The following is a 6,547-nucleotide window of genomic DNA, read 5'->3' as shown; positions in this document are numbered from 1 at the left end:
GAATCATACATTCTATTATGCTTATTGGGGTATGACCACAGGCCTATTGATAACTGTCCACTGTTAACTACCTAGGCTTAATGCATATGGATCACGGGTTAACTTTGTATCTTTCTTTTCATTTGTTCAGATTAGTTTCAGGGAATTTGAGGAGGTGGGTTGGAGTATGTACACTTAGGGTATATAAGGTTTTCTCAAAAACTGGTGGGGTCCTTCGCTAAGAGGAGACTCTGCCTTGGGCCCACCAGTGTAATAAACTGCACTCCACTATCTGCATTGTCCTTCTGGGTGAGTTTGTTTCCCGGCATGCCTGGCTACAACAACACGACTTAGCAACTAAACAACAACTGACTCCTAAGCAGCACCTAAGACCTTCCAGGGCAGTGCTTCTCACCCTCAGCACTGTTCAGACCCAGCACCCGCTGTGGTGGTGGGGCTGACGTCCTATATATTACAGGATGTTGAACATCAGCCTTGGCCTCCACTTGCTAGATGCTAGTGCATTTCCTTTCCTACTTGTTGATAGCTTAGGGTGAACAGTGTCGGATTCATGATCAAAGGAGAAGATTTAGCTTCAGGACCAGGGACGAGGCTTGATACTTGGAGCTTTTTGTGTAGCAAAGTTTCATATGTGTAGAAAGCTTCTGACCATACATCAGAAGGGGACAGAAACACCTTGCTAGTTTTTAGCAAGGTGTTTCATGTCTGTTAGAAAGCTATTAGGGTGAAAGTGAAGAAGAACTAAAGAGCCTCTTGATGAAAGTGAAAGAGGAGAGTGAAAGAGTTGGCTTAAAGCTCAACATTCAGAAAACTAAGATCATGGCATCTGGTCCCATCACTTCATGCCAAACAGATGGGGAAACAGTGGTTGACTTTATTTTCTGGGTTCCAAAATCATCGCAGATGGTGATTGAAGCCAGGAAATTAAAAGATGCTTACTCCTTTTAATTAGGAAAGCTATGACCAACCTAGATAGCATATCAAAAAGTAGAGACATTACTCTGTCAACAAAGGTCCGTCTAGTCAAAGCTATGGTTTTTCCAGTGGTCTTGTATGGATGTGAGAGTTGGACTATAAAGAAAGCTGAGCACCAAAGAGTTGATGCTTTTGAACTGTGGTGTTGGAGAAGACTCTTGAGAGTCCCTTGGACTGCAAGGAGATCCAACCAGTCCATCCTAAAGGAGATCAGTCCTGGGTATTCATTGGAAAGACTGATGTTGAAGCTGAAACTCCAATACTTTGGCCACCTGATACGAAGAGCTGACTCATTTGCAAAGGCCCTGATGCTGGGAAAGATTGAGGGCAGGAGGAGAAGGGGATGACAGAGGATGAGATGGTTGGATGGCATCACCAACTCAATGGACATGGGTTTGGGTGGACTCCGGGAGTTGGTGATAGACAGGGAGGCCTGGTGTGCTGCGGTTCATGGGGTCACAAAGAATCAGACACGACTGAGCAACTGAACTGAACTGAGTCAGATAAGAGACACCTCAAGGCTGAGGAAGTTTCACCAGGCCCCTTTCCCACAACAGATAGGGTGGCACAAGGTGTGTCATGCCCCAGTCGTAAAACAATTGACAGGAATACTGGTTTGTTGAGCCATTATCAGCCCAAGGTTTGAGAAAAGAAAAAAATTAGTCTTAGGTGGAACCATTTTGAAGAAAGGCAAATTCTAAAGCAAATACCTACTTTGATTAACATAGCTTAAGAAAAACATTTCCATAAGAAAAACACATTGGTTAGCTCAAGGCAGGATGTCTGTCACTTGCATTTTAATTCCTCCCGCCGCTTGGGGACCTCTGGCCTTCCTGCCCATTACCCACTCATCATGACAACCAAAACCTTTTCCAGCCATTGCAAATGGGAGTAGAATCGCCCCTGAGCCAGCACCTTCCTACAAGCATGGCGATGTCTTCTGCCACCCACACATGGCCATTCGTAACTGAAAATACCTCAGTGTCCCAAAGAAAGGTGTCTTGTCAATGCAGTGAAATACCTGTGTAGTTTTGAAGGAGAAAACAGAACAGGCTCTATCTTGAAAGCAGGACTCCATCTTGGGCCGGACTGTGGACCTTGAGCTGTATGTCTATATATATATGGAAACAACACACCAACTGGAAAACCAGGCCCCCAGAAGGAAGAGCCCCAGGGCTCTCCATCGCCTAAAAGAATACCCTAATTATCTGTGTAACCAAATAGAATCATACATTCTATTATGCTTATTGGGGTATGACCACAGGCCTGTTGATAATTGTCCACTGTTAACTACCCAGGCTTAAGGCATACGAATCACGGGTTAACTTTGTATCTTTCTTTTCCTTTGTTCAGACTAGTTTCAGGGAACCTTATACACTTAGGTTATATAAAGTGAAGTAGCTCAGTCATGTCCAACTCTTTGCGACCCCATGGACTGTACAGGGTATATAAGGTTTTCACAAAAACTGGTCGGGATCCTTGGCTAAGAGGAGACTCTGCCTTGGGCCCGCTGGTGTAATAAACTCCACTCCTCTGTCTGCATTGTCCTTGTGAATGAGTTTGTTTCCCAGAATGAGTGGCTACAACAGTTTCATAAACAGAAACAAAGCAGTTAAGAGAAGAAAGCAGGATTGTGGATGACCTTCCTGTCCTTTATGGCATTTCTTTAGTGTCTTAGATTATCCTCCTAATATTAACCACAAAAAGAAAAATCACCCACAGAGATTTCCCAGCACTCCAGTCATTAGGACTCCGCACTTTCACTGCTGATAGCCCAGGTTCAGTTCCTGGTCTGGGAACTAATATAAACATGTGATTCATAAATAAATAAATGAAGGAGAAGAGACAAATCCCCAAGCAGAAGAATCCCAAACAATTGACACAAATGATCCACCCTCGAGGAAGTGGAATTTGACTCCCATGCGTTAGTTGTGTGCTAAATCGCTTCAGTTGTGTTCGACTCTTTGTGACCCATGGACTGCAACCCGCCAGGCTCCTCTGTCCATGGGATTCTCCAGGCAAGAATACAGGAGTGGGTTTCCGTGTCCTCTTCCAGGGGATCTTTCCAACCCAGGGATCAAACCCATATCTCTATGTTGTAGCCTCGAGTTCCGGGAAACAAACTCACTCAGAAGGACAATGCAGATAGTGGAGTGGAGTTTATTACACCAGCAGGCCCAAGGCAGAGTCTCCTTTTAGCCAAGGACCCCGACCAGTTTTTGTGAAAACCTTATATACCCTAAATGTACGTGCTTTAAACCCACCCCCACAAATTCTCTGAAAAGAAAGATACAATCAAAGTTAACCCGTGATTCCGTATGCCTTAAACCTAGGTAGTTAACAGTGGACAATTATCAATAGGCCTGTGGTCATACCCCAATAAGCATAATAGAATGTATGATTCTATTCGGTTACACAGATAATTAGGGCATTCTTTTAGGCAATGGAGAGTCTAGGTACGAGCCTTGGGGCTCTTCCATGCAGGGGTCTGGTTTTCTAGTTGGTATTTTGTTTCCATAGATATTGGGCATATAGCTCAAAGTCCACAGTCCGGCCCAAGATGGAGTCCTGCTTTCAAGACGGAACCTGTTCTGTTTACTCTTTCATCTTGTGTCTCCTGCATTGGCAGGTGGATTCTTGACCACTAGCACCACCTGAGGAGCCCTTAGGTGTGGGCTGCAAATAGTGACTTCCTTCCAGAGGGCACAGCACAGAAAGGGAAGAAGAAGGAAACTTTATGGTGGAGACCCCTGACTGACACCTGGGTGACCAAGGTCAACACCACAGTGACAGCCCACACCGACAGCACTTGCCCCGGACACACGCGTGATGAGAAAGACTCTTATCCGCTATGATCCTTCTCTCCAAAGCCTAGCCCAACCATGAGAAAAACACCAGAAAAATCCCAAGTGAAGGTGACTCTACAGAACACCTGACTCCAAGCTGTCAAAGTCATCAAAACCAAGAAAGCCTGAGCACAGGCATAGAGAATAGGCTTGTGGACACCAGGACGGGGGTCGGCGGGAAGGAGAGGGTGGGGGTGAATAGCAGAGCAGCAGGGAAATACATGCACTGCTGCTGCTGCTGCTGCTAAGTCACTTCAGTCGTGTCCGACTCTGTGTGACCCCATAGACGGAAGCCCACCATGCACTACCATATGTAAAATAGACAGCCAGTGGGAATTTGCTATATGACTCAGGGAGCTCAAACCAGTGCTCTCTGACAACCTAGAAGCATGGGATGAGGAGGGAGGTGGGAGGGAGGTTCAAGAGGGAGGGGACATATGTATACCTGTGGCTGATTCAGGTTGACATATGGCAGAAACCATCACAATATTATAAAGCAATTATCCTTCGATTTATAATAAATAAATTTTTTAATTATAAGAAAAAGGTCTTAGAAACTGTCTGAGCCCAGAGGAGCCTAAAGAGACACGAGGATAAAATGTCATGTGGGGCTCCTGGGGCAGGAAAAGGACATCAGGGAAAGACTGAGAAGACACGAATAATCCACGGATTTCCGTTCATAATACTGTTATCAGGACTTCCCTGGCAGTCCAGCAATTAAGACTTTGTCTTCCAACGCAGGGGATATGGGTTTGATCCCTGACTGGGGAGCTAAACTCCCAAAGGCCTAGTGGCCAAAAAACCAAAAAGAGACCAGAAGCAATAATATATCAAATTCAACAAGGCTTTTAAAAAGGTCTATATAAAAAAAGTTTTTTTTCCTATGGCTGATTCATGTTGAGGTTTGACAGAAAGCAACAAAATTCTGTAAAGCAATTATCCTTCAATTAAAAAGTAAATAAATTTTAAAAAAATTTTAAATAAAACCATTATCAATCACTACTGCTTCCTTAACTGTGACATATGTAACATACGGATGTAAGATAAAGCAGGGAAATGGACTGTGGGGTTTACAGAATGGTTTTGTACTATCTTTGCTGTATTTCTGCAAACAAAAGTGAAATGAATCTTCAAAAAATAAAACAGGTATAACGCTGGAATAATTATTTCCTTTTGCCCAGAGTCCCACATGGAGGCGGGGCTGCATACATACAGTCTTGGCCTCTACCTGAAATCATGGTCACAAGCTGACCCTTCCAACCCCAAGTTTTAAGGTCACCACAGTGGGACACAATGTTAGCTTTGCCAAGGTTTCTGTCTTTGCACCTGGAGTCCTAGCCCTGGAGGGAGGCCCTGCTGATGACACACAAGCTCCCCCTGGGCCTCCTCAGCAAGACAGTCCCTGATCCCTTGTCATTTGGCTGCTAAATGGCTTTAATGAAGGGGCTTCTAGGCAGAGGAATGTCCAACTGGAGACCTCGACCCTTGGCCTTGGGCCCACGCACCATCTGACCCAACTGACTACAAATACTGCAAGTGGCTGTTGCAGCAGAATCTGGGTGGTGGTCAGGCTACGCCTGGAGAAGCCACAGGAAAGCCCACAGTTGTCTTCCAGCGACAGGAAGTCTGTTGTCTTCTGGCAACAGGAAGTCTGTAATCAGGCCAATCTCCAACAGGAAGTTCTGGTTCCTTGGTCATATGGAAGAGAGATCAGTGCAGCCTGAGTTTCCTGGAACGTCACTCCAGGGTCCAGCCCCCTTTGGAAGTCTCTCCCAGATGCCCCCCACCCAGGCCCTTTGGGTTCAGAGTGTCCAAATTGGACCTGATCATCTTTCCTCAAAATGTACTCCTTACTCTGGGGCCATGTTTCCATGTTACCCACCTCTCTTTCCTTGAGCCACATGCCAGCCCTCATATCCACTGAACGCCTTTGCTGTTGCTGCTGTTGTTTAGTGGCTAAGTCATTTCCCACTCTTTTGCAACCCTGAGGACTGCAGCCCACCAGGCTCCTTTGTCCATGGGATTCTCCATACCTACTGAATCAAAGATGGGCACAATAAAGGACAGAAATGGTCTGGACCTAACAGAAGCAGAAGATATTAAGAAGAGGTGGCAAGAACACACAGAAGAACTGTACAAAAAAGATCTTAATGACCCAGATAACCACGATGGTGTGATCACTCTCCTAGAGCCAGACATCCTGGAATGTGAAGTCAAGTGGGTCTTAGAAACCATCACTATGAACAAAGCTATGGAGGTGATGGATTTCCAGCTGAGCTATTTCAAATCCTGAAAGATGATGCTGTGAAAGTGCTGCACTCAATATGCCAGTAAATATGGAAAATTCAGCATGGCCACAGGACTGGAAAAGGTCAGTTTTCATTCCAATCCCAAAGAAAGTCAATGCCAAAGAATGCTCAAACTCCCACACAAGTGCACTCATTTCACATGTTAGTAAAGCAATGCTCAAAATTCTCCAAGCCAGGCTTCAATGGTACATGAACCAAGAACTTCCAGTTGTTTAGGTTGGATTTAGAAAAGGCACAGGAACCAAAGATCAAATCGCCAACATCCGTTGGATCATAGAAAAAGGGAGAGAATTCCAGAAAAACGTCTGCTTCTGCTTCATTGACTACGCTAAAGCCCTTGATTGTGTGGATTACAACAAACTGTGGAAAATTCTTAAAGAGATGGGAATACCAGACCACCTTACCTGCCTCCTGAAA

Source organism: Moschus berezovskii, chromosome 8 (genome assembly GCF_049115385.1).
Source record: "Moschus berezovskii isolate FMDL1 chromosome 8, NW_MosBer_1.0, whole genome shotgun sequence".
NCBI classification, from domain to species: domain Eukaryota; kingdom Metazoa; phylum Chordata; class Mammalia; order Artiodactyla; family Moschidae; genus Moschus; species Moschus berezovskii.
This window is presented reverse-complemented; position numbering follows the sequence as displayed.